This window comes from Macaca nemestrina, chromosome 8 (assembly GCF_043159975.1).
Source record: "Macaca nemestrina isolate mMacNem1 chromosome 8, mMacNem.hap1, whole genome shotgun sequence".
In the NCBI taxonomy this organism is placed as follows: Eukaryota; Metazoa; Chordata; class Mammalia; order Primates; family Cercopithecidae; genus Macaca; species Macaca nemestrina.
This window is the reverse complement of record NC_092132.1, coordinates 18,426,657-18,445,803: the sequence shown is the minus strand read 5'-3', so window position 1 is coordinate 18,445,803 and position 19,147 is coordinate 18,426,657.

Below are 19,147 nucleotides of genomic sequence, written 5' to 3'. Positions count from 1 at the left end.
ATGAACATTTTCCTGATTTCAGAAATGTCTTCTCTGTATCAGGTTGCCCAGAGGATAATGTTTCATTCTTGTCAACTAAGTTTAAGAGAATTCCTTCTAACCAACTGGAGTAAGAGCCCCTTTTTTTGTTCTCCTTCCTTAACTTAGAAGCTAAAATTCTCTATCACCTTGTGAAAAACCAGAGAAAGTCCTTTGATGCCTCACACTTGCTGTTCAAAGTATTCTGTTTCTTGCCTTTTTGTCTATAAAGTTAGATAACCTTTGGCTTACACTGGAACATCAGCTTCTTGCACGATTACTGTTTAAATTCAGTCATGGCCATCATAATTGCTAACTGCTAAACAAATCGTGATTGTGACATCTGGATGCAATAAAGATTATGAAAGAAAGTAATGTGGAAGAGAGCTGGCAGACAAAAAAAGCAGTAGAATGTTCTACAGGAAGTGATAATTGATTTGGAAATGAATGAAAATGAAAAACGTATATTTGCTGTTTCGTTAGAGAGAAACTGGAGCTGGGCGGTTTAACATCTATTCTGGTGTAGAACTTTACTCCTTAGGGGAACAAGTTCAACTATGGAAAGAATATTTAACGCGCCCTCATCAGACAGATGTGAATGCCAAGTCTTACTACTGTTCATGACATAATCTCACTGCCATATCATGGGAACATCCAACTTAAACAATTTGCATATTTATTTTTTAAGCAAGAGACCATTACTATGAAAAGCAAATTTTTTTTGGTGCTGAGTGATACGAAAATGTAAGAAAATGTTGCTATATTCAAGCCATCATCTGTCCCATAGAGCACTTGTCAAACTATGGAACATAAAGAAAGTTCAGAAATAAAACCAGTTACCGTGTGTTTTATAGCTCATTGCATCAAATGGCTGTACTATTGAAACAGGAAGAGTCCCCTTGTCGCCCTGGCAGGGCGCATGATGTGGGTGTGGCTGGCTTCTTTGGTGCCCCACTGTTCAGACCTCTAAGGGAGCATGCAGACAGGCAGGCTGTGGGGCTCTGACCCCACAGCAGTCTAGGGGTGAATGTTTACAGCTGAAGCCCTGTGGGCGTGTGTTACCAGGTGCTCTTTTAGTTTCTCCATCCGTAGGCAGCTTGTGTTAGTCCTCTCCATTAGACCCCTGCCTTACCCCAAGGACAGAGGGATTTCTGTATCCCGAGGTTCTTGCCTTGGTGTACCGGAAGAATCGGATCGCATGTGGGCTTGGAGAATTAGTGCAAGGTTTTAGTGAGTGGAAGTAGCTCTCAGCAGATGGGGGAGGCACAAGGGAGATGGTTTTCCCTGGAGTCGGGCTGCTGGGCGACCTGGGCTCTCCTTTGACTGCCCCGGCCAAACTCTTGAGTTGTTCTGCAGGTTGGTGGCCTGCTGGCTTGCTGGCGCCTGTTGGTACGTTCCTCTGGACGTCCAGCTGCCTGTATGTCTGCCTTTTAGGGTCTCGGGTTTCTATAGGCACAGGATGGGGGCGTGGCAGGCCAGGGGAGGTCTTGGGAAATGCAACATTTGGGCAGCAAAACAAAAACTCCTGTCCTTACATAGGTCAGAGGGCACAGGCCAAGGGGACCCGGTCCTCCTCCACTCAGCACTTCCCCGCCCACTTCAGTATCATTTAAAGGGACCAGGTTCTTCCCTTCCCAGCACTTCCCTTCCCCGCTTCCATATCACTATGAATTGTTTTCTTTACCACGGTTGAGGAATGCATACATATTTTTTAACCAGTAATGTGGTTTTTAACCAGTAATGTGATTTACGTGAGAACCCCATTTCCCATAGTGATAAAGGGGGACACAATGAGCTTTATTTGCAATAAGGGGGCTTTCCCTTTCACTTCTAGGACAAAAGCCTCTGTCTAAACCCAGATGAGGCAGATCACACTCAAGTGTGGAAACACGTTGCAGAATATGCTGGCTTCACTTCTTACTGCATAACACCTGGCACAGTCCGGAGAACAGTTTGTTCTCCCCCTTATTACTGTAGAAGCTAAACATTCCCATTTTGTTCTCACCGAATCCAGAGTGTCTGGAAACTTGGGTTTGTAGCTAACGTAAGGTCTTTAGACATCGTTCCATTCACTAGGCAATGGACACATCTTCCAAGGTCTCTACGGAGCTGCCTTTTCTAACTGATATAGAACTTACTATTCTCTCTCACCTACTTTGGCATGCACTACAAAATGCTTTCGTCATTACTCTTTCATGAGTAATGCCTTGATTTGCTAGAAAGCTCATTGGGAGTAAAGAGTGTGGATTCTGTATGTTTCAAAACAGGCTTTGGGTTTATGATTTCAGTCATAATTTGGTCCCAGCAGTATTGCTTACTGGTTCTGTGTACTTGATCAAAGAGCCAGTGCTGTATTCAAGTTCACCAAATATCAAGCAATAGATGAGTTTCCATGTTACCTTTAGATATCAATGCTGCCATTAGCACCTAAAGGTAGCTTGAAACTCATGGATGTTCCCATTACATACATAAAATTATCCACCTTCATTTTCTTGATGCTATGCTAAATGCTTTACATGTGTCAATCCATCTATTTGTTTTTTCCTTTTTGAGACGGAGTCTCACTCTGTCACCAGGCTGGAGTGCAGTGGTGCGATCTCGGCTCACTACCACCTCCACCTCCCGGTTTCAAGCGATTACCCTGCTTCAGCCTCCCGAGTAGCTGGGACTACAGACATGCACCACCACACCTGGCTGACTTTTTTTTAGATTTCACCATGTTGGCCAGGATGGTCTCAATCTCCTGACCTCATGATCCACCTGCTTCGGCCTCCCAAAATGCTGGGATTATAGGCGTGAGCCACCAGCCACCACACCCAGCCCTGTCAACCCATCTTATCATCACAATTACTTCATGATGAAGCTACCACTATTATCTTCCTTTCAGTGATGACACAGTGGCAACAAAGAGATTAAAGTGAGCTGGGATTGAACCCAGAGAGACTAAAGTGAGCTGGGATTGAACCCTTTTTGCTCTTGGCCACGATGCTAAACCACCGTGGGAAAGCACCATGCAGAGTGCCTGGCACACAGAAGGTCTCCAATAAGCATCTGTGTATCTCTCACAATAATAGTTTATAAGGTATGACTGAATTGATAGACAAAAAACCTGCAGGCTGAAGCAAGGTATTTTTAAAAGTGTTGTCTGTGGGCTACACATACATCAGAATCTTGGATCTGACTTCAAACCTACTGAATCAGAAACTGCAGGGACTGAGGCACGGGAAGACTCATGTTTTGACTATCTCCTCTGGCCAATGCTTTAAACACTAAAGCTTAAAGCCTTTCAGTGTGGTTAAAAGATGATGAGCTGGGCATCAAAACATCTGGGACATTTAATAGCTTATATTTCTAGAGCTCTGTACAATTTGCAACTTGCTTTTGTGTGTGTATGAAAAATAATGTCGGCCGGGCGCGGTGGCTCAAGCCTGTAATCCCAGCACTTTGGGAGGCCGAGACGGGCGGATCACGAGGTCAGGAGATCGAGACCATCCTGGCTAACACAATGAAACCCCGTCTCCACTAAAAATACAAAAAAATTAGCCGGGCGTGGTGGCGGCGCCTGTAGTCCCAGCTACTCGGGAGGCTGAGGCAGGAGAATGGCGGGAACCCGGGAGGCGGAGCTTGCAGTGAGCCGAGATCGCGCCACTGCACTCCAGCCTGGGCGACAGAGCGAGACTCCGCCTCAAAAAAAAAAAAAAAAAAGAAAAGAAAAATAGTGTCAAAAACATGTGCATATTTTAAAAGTCATTTTATAGTAAAATCCCAGAGAAACATCTTAGAGTCAACTTCTAAGTACAGCCATTGCAATTAGTAAAATGGTTTGTGGTGGCAAAGAGGAAGTAAGCAATACTTGATCAATAACCTTTATTTTTTCTGCTGGATATAAGCTTTATGGAGTCAGTAACCAGTCTCTCTTACTCCCTGTGTCTTCTAGTCCACATATAACTGACATTTAACGAATAACTGTATAATTGAGGAAAAGGATTCCGTACAATGGGAAAGAGTTTTGCAAGCAATATCCAACCTAACCATTGTACTTTTCCTGCCTGAAGTCAGAGAAGTCTATAAAATGCTTCTTATCAGGGCCAAACATTTTTATAATGGCTTCCACAGGCAGAAGGAATTTATCAGAGCAAGTTTACACTAAAAGACCTTTCAGAATGTCTGAATTCATCCAGATTTTGATAGTGCCAAAATACCACAAATTAAAGGTAAATAGGCACATTTACATAAAGAAATTTCACAAACTTCTGGTAATTAGCTTATTAGCTCTGAGATGAAAAGTGGCAGATCCAGTGTAAACCTGAAACGTGATGGTGCTGAATTAGGCAGAGAAAGAGAAAGAGGAGGGACCATTCAGTCAAACGGAAGAAAGTAGTGTCCTAGTAAATTTGTAAGAAGGGCTGGTAATTAACACCCTGATATGGTTTGGCTGTGTCCCCACCCAAATCTCAGCTTGAACTGTAGCTCCCGTAATTCTTACGTTGTTGTGGGAGGGACCCGGTGGGAGGTAATTGAATTAAGGGGGTCGGTTTCCCCCATGCTGTTCTCCTGGTAGTGAATAAGTCTCACCAGATCTGATGTTTTATAAGGGGAAACCCCTTTCACCACTTGGTTCTCATTTTCTCCTGCTGCCGCCATGATTGGGAGGTCTCCCTACCCACGTGGAAATGTGAGTCCATTAAACCTCTTTTTCGTTATAAACTACCCCAGTCTTGGGTATATCTTTACCAGCAGCATGAAAATGGACTAATACACACCACATCTACATTTTAGTTAGTCCTAAAGTTATATGGATTATAATTTGCAGTAAATATGAGCACAGACCAGATGTATGCAGGAGCAGCTATTTATGTAACTTTAACCAACAAACTGCCATCTGCAACCCATCGTCTCATTAACCAAACCCATGGAACTGTGGAAAAGAAGGGGAGCTCACCAGCCTAGATAACTCAATTATCCAAGCAACGCTAGTGATCCACAGGATGATGATGGTGCCCAACATAGATGTGTCAAGTAAATATCTTTTGAAGAAGGGTATTTTTTTGAAGAAAGGTCGATAACTTCTTCAAGAACACAGCTAGTAAGGAAACAATATTTAAAAGAGGGAGTTCCTCACATGAAAGTGTGTCCTTTGGATCACAGTACAGTTTCTATTAACAAGCAACATGATTGTTACTGAGTGACGCTCTTTCAATCCCAGCGTCCTGGTCTTTAAAGTGGAAGAGGTCAACTTCAACGTTCAGTGAGGACGAATTCTATCCTATAGTGCTGGTCTCAGCACCAATTACCAGCAGAGGGCGCCAGAGCCCTTTGAAAGTGTTTTTTTTTTTTTTTTTTTTTTTTCTTTTTTCCCCCCAGTCAGTCTTGGCATCAAATTTCTCAGCCTGCATGAATCAAATTATTGCTTGGGGGTGGGTGGAGGGAAGTGTCACGGAGTTATCTGACTCCCTCTTTCACTTTCTTAAGGAGGGAGAAAAACCTCTTTTCATTAAATTGTAAGAGATATGCCGTTACAGCGTTACTTGTTAATCAAAACAAGTTTCCTAAATTCAAATGCGATTAAAGCCGAGTTTTTAGACCTTTATCTCCTTCCTCCTGGGTGTGTATCCCCCTGTGGGAACTCCTGCTGGGAACACTGCTTTGGAAACACTAATACGTGTTGCAGGCCCGTGAATATGGCACCAGAGAAGGGGGTGGAGGGAAGCTGGCCTGTCAATTAAGCGAAAGGAATCTGAAACAGGAGAACAGACACAGTGGCGTTCTGCAGGGACAGACACCTCTGCCAGGGAGACTTGCCCCGCACACTAATAGCAGATTCAGTCTTTCTTGTGGTCTCAGTCTAAAGAATCGCTAATCAAGAACCACCAGTCAAATTCATGGAAAGTGTGTGTGTGTGTGTGTGTGTGTGTGTGTGTGTGTGTGTGTGTGTGTGTGTGTGTGTTGGGAGGGAGCTATTATAAAGCAGTGCTAACATCGTGTGAAGTGCATGTCACAGGGTCTTAGAAAACATCCCCAGCTGCATTTGTTAAGGCTTATGCCTAAATCCAGAGAGGTAAATAACTCCTTTGCAATTATTCTTGTAGTATTTTTGACCATGCTGTTAGATATTCCTGACTCAAATGAGTATTTCTGAGAAGAATTGTTTGTTTGCGGAAATAAAAATGTCTGCCTCTTCAGTCTTTGCTTATTTGAAAACCTTTCTTACGTGAAACTGAATTGAGAGAGAAAGACATCAAAATTAGGGCATTTGCTCTGCTCAGGACCAAGGTAGAGATAAGTTGCCCTCGCATTACTGTCACTTCTCTTCCAAAGGTTGGTTTTCAAGGGTAGAATGGGAGCAGGAAAAAAAAAATGTCATCTGCCCCAGTTTTGGGAACACGTAGGGGGCCCAGGGCAGTGGCATCTAATGTGAGACATGAAGGATGAGTCAGACCTGGCCAGGCACAGAGGGTTTTGGGACGCTTGTTCTGGACAAAAGGAAGCAACACCAGCAAGGCTGAGAAGGGAGATTGTGCTCTCAGTATGTGGCCCACTTTTCTGGGAGGGTGATGCCACGGAGAATGAGCACTTGTCTATGAGTTAAATCAATTTAGCAATGTTTCCAATGTGAGGTAAGAAAGAATTTGGTCAGGTAGAGAATAGTGTACTCCAAATGAAGAACTGGATGTTGAATCAGGTCTGAAAAGAATTTGCTGCTGCAGTGAAATCTAGTGGGGGACAGGAGACTCACAACTATCTGAAAACCCAAAGGACAATAAATATTCAACCCACATTTCTGTGCAATCTGATCTAAAGAGTGGGAAGGAGAGAAAAGGAAGAACACGATCCTCCATTCAGTAGGTTTAATGGGGGCAATTTTGCCCACTTACCCATAATGACAGCCTATTTTCTACTTAACGTGTTTAACTTGAGATCTCTTGTTTTAGGTGTCGATGACCCTTTGCCAAGCCTGGGGACTTGGGCCATGTTTTCTTGTAGCCTTAAGCACCCGAACAACTCACTAGAAAATAAAAAGTCCAAATTTGAAATTCTTCCATTTCTTTCTATCTAAATTACCTGACTTCAGGGCATTGTGAATGCAGATGAAAGGGCACCATCCCTAAAGGGATGCGACATAAGAAAGATCCAAAGAAAAGTCTCAGGAAATGGAGCCATGTGCATCCTGTGGTTGCTACTTTTGTATGTAGAGTCTGAGAAATCGGGCTGTCTCCTAGGGGTTTCTGGAGGGAAGAGGTTCTGCTAACATAAATTCCCTGGCTGTAGAGTTGAATATTTGAGCTTCAATGGAATTATGGGTGTCCACAACTCCAATCCCACCTGTGGTAAAAGAATAAATGAAAGCCCAGAGAGACTGAGAGGATAAAAGATTTTCCAGAACCTCTTTTTATGTCTCAACCTTCATTGTCACAATGAATCCCAAATGTTTCATTCCTTGTATCTTTCCTTGAATTCTGCCTGCGCTCACAGCATAAAGGCCTTGTAGACACAACGCTGTTTAATACACAGTCTCTTTAAGGAGACACAGCACAGAAAATTCATGAGAAAAGTATTCATGAGAGAAGTAGGCTAGAAACCATTCGATAGAAGGGATTTTGTCTTATTCATCCCATTTGAAGTTGCCACAGTAATGAACTAGGTAATGTGGAAGGACACAAGGAGGCGGTATTTGTGTTGGAGACTTAAGAGATGGCATCAGAAATGACTTCACAGAGGCCGTTCTAGCAGAGCTGCAATGAGACGTGAAAGATGTGTAAGAACATGAGAAAAGGGCTGCAGGGAAGGACATTCCGGGAAGAATTCACATGTACATATTGTCTAGAGGACTGCCAAGCAGCTTCACAGATGGGGGAAAGTATAGGAGGAGTTTCAGGAGATACTGGAAGAACCACGGACACAGACTGGGTCGGGAAGGATTTGGGGTGAAGTCTTTGGATTGTATCCTGTAGAGCTGTGCTTCTCACACTGTCTGTGGTACAGGACCAGTTGTCGTTGTTGTTCTTACCCCAACTGTGCACCAATTAAGAGTACAGAGTTGGCCCCACAGGTGACTCTCCATGTGAGCTCCACAATACCCTAGGTAGACTCTATTTAATGACACCGGTCTATTCACCACACATGACACATTTGGATAACATGGCGATGTCAAATGTCCATATACACTTCCAAATGCGCTCTCTACTTTTGCACTTACCTCTCAGGGACAGGAACAAAGTTCACAGGCTGGTGCCCATCCACAGACCATGCTTGGAGCGGCGTGACTGAGGATAAGGAACCACCAGGAATATCTAGGCAGGGAAATAACTCCATCGAATTTGTGCCCTAGGAAGGTTACACTGGCAGCAAGATGGAGAAAGGTTTTCGGGCAGAGACTGAGTCAAGGAGACAATTCAAGGCACAGGAGCATCAGTGCAGACAAGAGACGGTGAGAATCTGACCTGAGGCCCTGAGTATCCTTAGGGAGAGTAGATCATGCATCTAAGAACCATTTCAGAGACAAACATGCTGTGCTTGTTGAGTGTTGAATATGTGAGAAGCGGGAAAGGGAAGATTCAAGATTTCTGGAAAACTGTGGGCATTAAGATCCCATTAACTAAGGGTTGAGCTTGGGGCCTTAAAAGGGGATCCTGAAGGCCAACCTAGGGTAGGGGAAAGCCCGTATGACTAAAGGAGCTTTTCTCAGGACAGAACAAAGATAACACGAACTTTGAGTCAGAACCAGCTCCAAACAGCCAAATCGGTGTAATCGTGTGTATGTATATATTTGTGTGTGTTTTCAACTTGGTTGTAGCGGTGCCGTTTTGCAGCAGAACATTCCTCTGCCCTAAAGTCATGGGCAAAATCACAGATCTGTCAGTGTAACCTTATCCCAGCTTCCTGTTTGAGCACTTCCTATCTTTTCACAGACTCAAAAACAAGCCCCAGCTGGTCTGATAAAATTGAAATTACTCGTAAGTGCAAAGTGCCACTGGACCCGCTCTGCCACACAGAATGCAGTTCTGCTGCTGGGACTCAAGGGAGAATTTGGAAGGGAGGATTTGGGGGTGTAGGGGAGCTTGTAGCCTGGAAAAATGGTTTGTGTCTCCCACTCACTTACCCAATAGAGGGAGAAATGACTCCAAGGGTCTTTTTGAGTCTGCTGACACATGCCCACCCCCCAACACAGACACCTCTGCACATCACACGGCACAGGTGTTCCAACCACCTGTCATTTTCCAAACGTGTCTTTTTCCTGTAATGATTGCTGGGCCCCCAAGCCTCACGGAGACAAACTTCCCCAACCACCACCACACCCATAGACAAGGCCCATTTTTTACTGTCAGATTGAATAGGGACTCCAAAGTGAACACTGAGCTAGGGGACTGCATCTCAAATCCCTGTAACCAGGATAGTGCTTGGCACATGGCAGGAGCTAAATGAATGGCTGAGGATCTATGAGTGAATGGGCTTGAATCTGGAACCTGCTCCCTAATCAGGCATTCCTCTCTTCTCCTTCCTTCCCATCTTTCCTACTTCTCTCTCCCTCTTCCTTCCTTTATTCTTTCATTTTCATTTAATATATGTTTACTGAGCACCTACTATGTGCTAGAATCTGTTCTAGATTCCAAATAATCCTTGATAAATAAACCAGACCGGGTTCTGCTTTCTTCCTGGATCATATAGATTTCTGTAGTTTCAAAGTTGGAAGCATTCTTTAATGCCTTTCAGTCCAGACCCACTTTCTGCCCACTTTATGGTTGCATCTATCTATACCAGCCCCTATCCACTAGCCACCTGGTCTTTGCTTACATACCTCTAGTGACAGAGAACTCACTACCTTTGAAAGCAATTACCCTTCACTGGACCATTTTGACATTGAGAATGTTCCTCTTTCTGAAAAATCTAAATGCTAACAGTTATTGCCTTTGTGTAGTGGAGTGATGAAAGATTTGGATTCCATCTTTTCTGTATTTTGGTGTTTTCTAATTTTTCTCCAAAAGAATGTTTTGTTTTATTAGAGAAACTGTACTTTTGTTAGATAATTATTGAAAAAACCTTTTGTAAGAAATAATTTTGTAAATTCTTCCTTGAGAATTTCTCAGACTATGAGCTGAGAACTCTCTCTTTGCAGCTTCTACAGACTGACCCCAGTTTTGTCCAGAGGAAACAAGAATAAGCTTATACTATTTTTTCTTCCTTTAGCATTTAATGACCTCTGTCCTTTTAGCATATAATTGCTTATTTTGTTGCCAGTACTTCCAAAGTGTTTGGCTTACTCAGCATTACTCAAAGTTTATTCTAGCAAATGAGGCTTGCATATATTTCCATATTTTTAAGATGTGGCTCATTCAGTCTCTCCTTCACTGAAGATATTTTATTTATATTTGTTGACTTTACATGCTATTTCCTGCTTTGGTAATCATGACTATACCAGAATGGGATGTTCTGAGAATTTGGGGAGGCAGGGTACCATATTGGTTAAGAGTATACATTTTGGAGTCAGAGATATGGGTGCAAATCCAGGCTCTATTAGCTTTGTTGTTTTCAAACAGTTATTTAACGTCTCTGGGTTTTGGCTCCTTCATGTATATTATGAGGATAATGATGTTCGACTAACACAACTGGTATGAGGATTCAACTTGCTAAGATACAAAAGTGCTTAAAATAAAACAGATAGGAAGGGAACAGTAGATACTGGGGCCTACCTGAGGATGGAGGATCAGAGGAGGGTGAGGATCAAAAAACCACCTATCAGGTACTATGCTTACTACCTGGGTGACAACATAATATGTATACCAAACTCCTGTAACACACAGTTTATCTATAGGACCAGCCTGCATATGTATAGCCGAAACTAAAATAAAAACTAAAGAGAAAATAGAACATGTACCATAACTGGGTCTTACTTAGATATTCGACAGAATTCCATTTATTTACATATTTATTTCTAATTAAGTGAATAAACATTGATTTCACAAATAGATTTTGAACCCTTTTACTAACCAAGATCTCTGCTTGTCTCCCATCCTCCCAGGCATTGAAGACTATGCTCTAGGTATCTCCTAACTGGTTGGTTTGGTTCTACCTGAGAGCAGACATCCCACTAAGTGTGAGTTTCTTGGTGTAGACATCAGAAAACTTACAACTGGCTTTGTCATGGTCCTCATTTGACGTCTCTCAATTTGGACAGGAAGACAGGAATCATCCGAGAATCCAGGAATTCAGGCAGGAAACAGGAAAATTTCTGGACAGACATGAGAACAGCCCAAAGGAATTTTCACTAGTTCAGAAAAGGCCCCTGTAATTTTCGGAAGGGAGATCCTCTACATCTTCTGTCAGATTTTCACCGTAGTATTTCACTTTCTTTGGTGTAATTGCCAATGGTATTGTGCTTTCAACTTGTTTCCAAATGTTTGTTGTTAGTGTATAGAAATGCGAATGATTTTCTGTCTTGATCTTGTGCTCTGTGTGGTTCTAGGAGAATTTTTATTTTTGGTAGATTCCTTGGGATATTTTATTTCTTCCTTTCTAATCTGTATGCCTTTTATTTATGTATGTTTCTTTCTTTATTGTGCTTGCTTGAACTTTCATCCCTTTCATCACTGTGTTGAATAAGAACACAGAGGGTGGATGTCTTGGCCTTGTTCCTGATATTAGGGGGAACATGTTGAGTCTTTCACCTTTAAGCATGTAGGCGTGTTGCAGATTTCTTTCTCAAGTTGAGGTCATTTTCCTGTATGTCCTTGCTGGTTTTCTATCCAGTCATTTTGTCATTTGCCATGAGTTGGATGTCAGAGTCCCTAAGTATAATTTTGGAATTGTTTGTTTCTTCTTTCAACTCTACCAGTTTTTGCTTCATTTATTTTGAAGCTCTGTTGTTTGGCGCATATATATATATATATATTTATATATATATATTTATTTTATATATATAATATATATATAATATATATATTAAAATATAATTTATATTTTAATATAAATTAAAATATTATAAATATAAATATTTATAAAATATTATATATTTATATATATTAATATATATATTTATTTATATATTTATATATATATATATTTTTAGGATTGCTACTTTTACCCTGGCAAATTGAGCCTTTTTTCATCATGTATTGTCTCAGTTGTCTTTTTTCATTTTCTTTTTTTACTATATAACCCATTTTTTTCCACTTTGATAAACCTATTTTCATTTAAGATGTTATTAACATCAGTGTGATATATGTCTATTCAATTCTATTTGAAAAAATGTTTTTTCTTACAAGCTCCACAAACTTAATGGAAATCAACTTAACAAAAGGCAGAGTTAAAAGATTTACATATCTGGGAAGTTCAAGAAAGTGGCTCTAGTTTTGAACATAGCTGGATTCAAAGACAAAAAATTCATTTCGTCTCTTTCTTTCTCTCTCCCTCTTTCCTCCTGCTTTTCTGTGTTAGCTGATTCTCACTTAAATCTTCTCCATCTGCTGTCCAAGATTACAACCCAGTTCTTCACATGCTGTTAGCAGATTCAGATAAACCAGACGGTCATTTTTGTCAATGGCTTCAGGATTTTGTCTGGCCTGTGTCATGTCCTTATGTCTAAACCAATCGCTATGGCCAGGGAAATGGTACACTGTGATTGACCAGTTTGAGTCATGTTCCCAACCCTGTGTCATCACAGGTTGGACCATATAAGTGACCAACTCAAAAAGAACATGGTGGTGGTTGGTGGGGTGGTGACGAATTTCTAAAAGGGAAATATTTTGAGAGATAAAAGTACCCCAAATCTTCTAAAACATCCTGAAATCAAAAAGTACTACCACCCAATATGTAGCTCTTTATTGTATGCCTCAAGTAAAAATGATTTGAGTATTCAATGAGGCAATAGTAATGAAAAACCAGTTTGTTTCAAAGCCCTGGTTATGTCACTTTCCTGGAAATATTTGCAAAGAAATAGGAACCCTCTTCTATATTAACTTCCTCAGCTACCTAATATTTTCTCTTGTTCATTGTCAAGCAAAAATAAATAAAAGCAAAAACCTTTGCCACATGAGTTCAGGAGGGAGGTTTTAGAGATAGGAAGTTGTATTTGTCCATTCTCATATTGCTATGAATAAATACCCAAGACTGGGTAATTTAGAAAGGAAAGAGGTTTAATGGACTCACCGTTCGTCATGACTGGGGAGGCCTCACAATCATGGCGGAAGGTGAAGAGCAAGCAAAGGCACATCTTATATGATGGCAGCCAAGAAGAGTGTGTGTAGGGGAACTCCCCTTTATAAAAACATCAGATCTCATGAGACTTATTCACTATCACGAGAACAACACAGGCAAACCCTGCCCCTATGATTCAGTTATTTCCTACCGGGTCCCTTCCACAACACGTGGGGATTATAGGAGCTACAATTCAAGGTGAAATTTGGGTGGGGACACAGCCAAACCATATCAAGAGGCAAAGTAGAAGATTGGAATGATTGGTGGACTGAGACACTTAAAATCTTGGGAGGGCGTTTCACACATCAGGAGTGACACCAGCACTGACATTCACAGGCAGGAAGCATATGGCAAGAATGAGTAAAATCGGAATGGAAGGTTGTTGAGAAGAAAAATGAAAGAAGGTTGAAAAATTTCAGGAAAGGAGAAAAGTACCAATTAGTATATGTTTAAGGAGCAGTGAAGGACCACACAAGTTTATATGCAAAAAACACAGCAAGGAGACTGCTCTGCACCTCATTAGCTTTATCCTCCCTTTCCTTATTGCTGCCCTCTGCCCTCCTGCTCTCAGCCTTCCAGGTCCAGCCCAGCCTGATCCTTCCCATCTTCAGTGGGCGTGCCATCGCAGCGCATGCTCCATTGTATTGTAATTACCTGTTTATGTGGCTTTCTCTACTGTATTACTGGTGCATTTTTCAAGGTCAGGAACCAGATATTATTTATCTTTGTGACTGTTTATAAAAAAGCTTTTTGGACTAATGAGTAAATTATTATAGGAAATTTTCAATACCATTACTTGTAGTAGCAGAGGTGGTCATTTCTCCTGGTGCACTACTCCTTCTGATTAAGCAAATGTTCCAATTTCAGGGAAAACTAAACTTTACTTTTGAAGGATGGTTTCTTTTAATAACTGATGTGCAAAAATCTGATCATGAAATCTTGGCTAAACATGTAGCTCTCTAAGTGCAGCAGGAAATTCATATCTGGGACCTCTTGATCCTCTTCTCTCTTTTGCTTTTTTCAGTCAGGGGCGCGGTGGGGGAAGAGGCCCTGTTGTATGCTACAGTAGCTTGCCGTGCCAGCAGTCAGGGTGAGAAGTGCTGGCCTCCTTGGAATGGCATTCTCTCCCCCACCCTACCTCTGAATCCCTAATTGACATGCTCAACAGCTGTACCACACTGCTGCCCACATCCTTCAAGACTTTAATGACTGTTTTCAGGATTCTCTGGCCTGCTAATTGTGCCTCTCCTGTTACTCATCTCTCATGGGTGATACTGACATTGTTTATGAGTCCAGGCATTACAGATCAGAAAGATCCTCAATCCCAGACCGCCCTAGGCTGATTTCCTGGGGGTTGGAAGCCTTCTGGTATCTCATTCCACAAAGGAAATGATATTCTCCCAGGAGCGCTAGTCCCGGCCACCCTGCTGTTGATAACAACCCTCACTTTCATCCACAGGCTTCAGGCCCCTCCTGCCTCCTTTCCTAGCTTTTAGTAACAGCAGCAGCTGCCTAAAGCCATACAATTTCTCCTTGTTGTTCTTGTCCTCTAGCTTCAGTTTTGTTGTTGTTGTTTTAAAGGAGACTACCTTCCTCAAACTGCTTTCCCAATGTGAGGCCAAAAGATTAAATCGCCTCCGGGTAATTCGGACACACCAGCTGTTACTGCTGGCTTCCCATGATCGTCAGTGACTTCATTGAAAACGTATGTGTGATCTTTCAACATATGCACAAGTGGAGGGGAAGAGAAAAACTTGCTCCTGGAAGAAAGTTCCCTGATGTGTCACTAAGTGCATGCACATGATGAAACAGAATCTCAGGACAGTCATTGCAAATGACTCCCTGGCCCCTCTGCTTCCTTTCCCCTGATTTTAGAGCCAAATTCCAAAGCTTTGCCACACAGAGAGTAGAGTATTTGGGCTGTGCAAGCGTAGAGCTCTGGAGGAAGCAGGAAGCATGAGCAAGGCCAGGCCACCCACTCAAGACCTGTGTCACTGTTTTATCAGTGCAATTGCTGAATTTCTAGTAAGTTCATTTCTCAGAGCAGTCTCAGCAATCTGTTTATGTATTCTTTCAGCAGATAGACACCGGGAGATGCCCTGCAGATGGAGTGGCTTCTTTCAGGGGGCCTCCAGTCTAGTGGGGGCATAAGGATTTGATAAGGTAAATAGAGCTGTGAAATGCAAAAGTGTTGCTGTTATGAGGAATAAAACAGAATGACTTACCTAGTTTGGAGTGAAAAAGAGCCAGAAACACCTATTTGAAGAGCAGCTGATTCTGAAGTTATATCTGGTGCATTGAGCATTATTAAGCTTTTACAAAACCAGTTCTGGGCTGGGCGCGGTGGCTCATACCTGTAATCTCAGCACTTTGGGAGGCCGAGGCAGGCAGATCACCTGAGGTTGCAAGTTTGAGACCAGCCTGACCAACATGGAGAAACCCTGACTCTACTAAAAATAGAAAAGTAGCTGGGTGTAGTGGCGCATGCCTGTAATCCCAGCTACTCAGGAGGCTGAGGCAGGAGAATCACTTAAACCCAGGAGGCAGAGGTTGCAGTGAGCCAGGATCATGCCATTGCCCTCCAACCTGGGCAACAAGAGCGAAACTCCATCTCAAATAAATAAAAATAGTTCTATGCTATGTGTTGCAAATACAAATATAGAGAAGACATGGCATCTGTCTCCTCAGCCAATCTGTGGTAAAGAGAAATGTAACTATTCAATAAAAATATATTGTCGTCAATCCTGTGATAGAGATAAACCAGGGGCACACATAAGAAAGACAGTTAATATAACCTTGAGAGATCTGAGCAGTTTGAAGGAAGTACCCCCATAGCTCTCAGTCTTGAAGGATGGGCCATACAATAGTAATTGCACCTGACAGGTATAGAGGCCCTGCGTGTGTCAGGCAGTAGCTTTCCATGCAGTCTTGTTTAACCATGGCCACCCCTCTAGAAAGAGTTAGTACAGGTTGACCATCCCAAATCCCAAAATCTGAATTCCAAAATGCTCTAAAATGATCCTGGATGAAGAAATCATTTGACCGTAATCTCTCCAACTAGCATTATTGGGTTAATTGGCCAACATTCCTTTCAAAGTTAGTTACTTTCCTGATAGTCACTTTTATATGGGCAAACGACCTCTGCCCTAGAAAGAGAGAGATGGTTAGAACACTGGCCAGAAGATGAAGAAAGTTCAGGTCCCACCACTTAACTGTTTGACCACATGAATGTAGCTTAATCTCACCAAGTTTCCATTTCTGCCCTTGTAACTGAGGATAGTACTATCTACTGCCTATATTACCCAAGATTATACATGTAACCCTGCTTTGCAAACAGTTAATTGAAAACTGCAGTACACATGAAAAGGTGATTATCTAAAAATGCTCAGTGTTGCAACTTCAAGAAAAAACATCTTCCTGAGTTGAAAAGCAGAAGTGTTAAGGATTGGGTGGAAATTTTGCTTGGATGTATCAATTTGTAACAGGGTCAGGTCTGGGAAAGAGTAAACCCATGAGTCTTTTCTTCTGGCTTCATAAGCTTGATCAACTTGTCCTTATGAAACTCTTAAGCTTCCTGTAAGTTGATTTTTTAGCACATTTTTCTTCCTACTCTTCACCTAGTTAAGCCTCATTCAGTTTTCGTATTTCAGTTTAAATATGCATTCGTGCATGCATTCCTTTGATTCCCTCCTCCCACAACCAAGTAATGCCCTGCTAACCCATGGTATCATAACATACACACTTCTTTTTTATACAAATCATTTTATAATCATTTAGCAATTTTTTTATTATTATACTTTAAGTTCTGGGATACATGTGCAGAGTGTGCAGGTTTGTTACATGGGTATACACATGCCATGGTAGTTTGTTGCAACCATCAACCTGTCATCTACATTAAGTATTTTTCCTAATGCTATCCCTCCCTAGTCCCCCACCCCCCAGACAGGCCCTGGTGTGTGATGTTCCCCACCCTGTGTTCATGTGTTCTCATTGTTCAACTCCCACTTATGAATGAGAACATGCGGTGTTTGGTTTTCTGTTCCTGTGTTAGTTTGTTGAGAATGATGGTTTCCAGCTTCATCCATGTCCCTGTATAGGACATGAACTCATCCTTTTTTTATGGCTGCGTAGTATTCCATGGTGTGTATGTGTCACCTTTTCTTTATCCAGTCTATCATTGATGGACATTTGGGTTGGTTCCAAGTCTTTGCTATTGTGAATAGTGCTGCAATAAGCATACATATGCATGTGTCTTCATAGTAGAATGATTTATAATCCTTTGGGTATATACCCAGTAATGGGATTGCTGGGTCAAATGGTATTTCTGGTTCTAGATCCTTGAGGAATTGCCACACTGTCTTCCACAATGGTTGAACTAATTTATACTCCCACCAACAGTGTAAAAGCGTTCTTAGTTCTTCATATCCTCTCCAGCACCTGTTGTTTCCTGACTTTTTAATGATTGCCATTCTAACTGGTGTGAGATGGTATCTCATTGTGGTTTTGATTTGCATTTCTCTAATGACCAGTGATGATGAGCTTTTTTTCATATGTTTTTTGGCTGCATAAATGTCTTCTTTTGAGAAGTGTCTGTTCATATCCTTCACCCACTTTTTGATGGGGTTGTTTGCTTTTTTCTTGTAAATTGTTTAAGTTCTTTGTAGATTCTGGGTATTAGCCCTTTGTCAGATGAACAGATTGCAAAAATTTTCTTCCATTCTGTAGGTTTCCTGTTCACTCTGATAATTTCTTTTGCTGTGCAGAAGCTCTTTAGTTTGATTAGATCTCATTTGTCAAGTTTGGCTTTCATTGCCATTGCATTTAGCAATATTTTTAATGCCTTTCCTCTTAACTAGATAGTATTCTTCACAGGGGCAGGAGCTGTATCTGTTTAGTTCACCTCCGTATTTCTAGTACCTACTGCAGTACCTGACATGAGTTAGGTGCACAACAAATATTTATTGACTGCATTTAACACTAGATTTTTTCCCCTTAATCCTTAAGCTTGATATGATGTTTCATACAGTAGCTCCTGCTATATTCTTATAAGAATTATTAAGGATGGTAACATCGGAGAGGAAGTCCTAATTTAATGCCTGTATTCTACTGAATGGAAAACTGAATCATAAGAAAGGAAATGACTTGTTGAATATCAACAAGCTAAATAGTGCTAAAAGCTCAGAACTCAGTTTGCTGACTCCTAACCCAGTGTTCATGTTGTTGGATCATGTTGTGTGAATGGCATTTCCAGAGTTTCTGAGTGTTACTCTATAAGTCAGGGTTAGCTTCAACTATGTGCCAGGCAAAACCCCAAAATACAGTTTAGTTTGTTTTTAAGATGGAGGTTTATTCCTCTCTTAGGCAACATCTGAAGGAGTCATATTCAGGACTAAAGTCTTCCTAGCTTTTACTCTTTCACACGTAGCTTCCATTCCCAAGTTCATCTCATTAACCAGGCTGGCCCTTCCAGCCAGCACCCAAGGAGAAAGGGGAAGGCAAGAACAGCTCCCTCCCATTAAGGACATTCCAGGAAGCCACCCTCAGCACATTGCTCACACCCCACTGGGCAGAACGTGTCATGTGGCCACATCTAGTTTCAACAGAGGTGGGAAAATGTTCATGTTTAATTTAGGCAGATACATGCCCAACTGAGAAAAGAGACTACTGTTACTTAGGAAGTTCTTTTTTTTTTTTTTTTGATATGAAGTTTTACTCTGTCACCCAGGCTGGAGTGCAGTGGCTCACCGCATCCTCCACCTCCTGGGTTCAAGTGATTCTCCTGCCTCGGCCTCCCAAGTAGCAGGGATTAAAGACACCCCCGCCACACCCAGCTAATTTTTGTATTTTTAGTAGAGACGGGGTTTCATCATGTTGGCCACTCTAGTCACCAACTCCTGACCTCAAGTGATCTGCCTGCCTTGGCCTCCCAGAGTGCTGG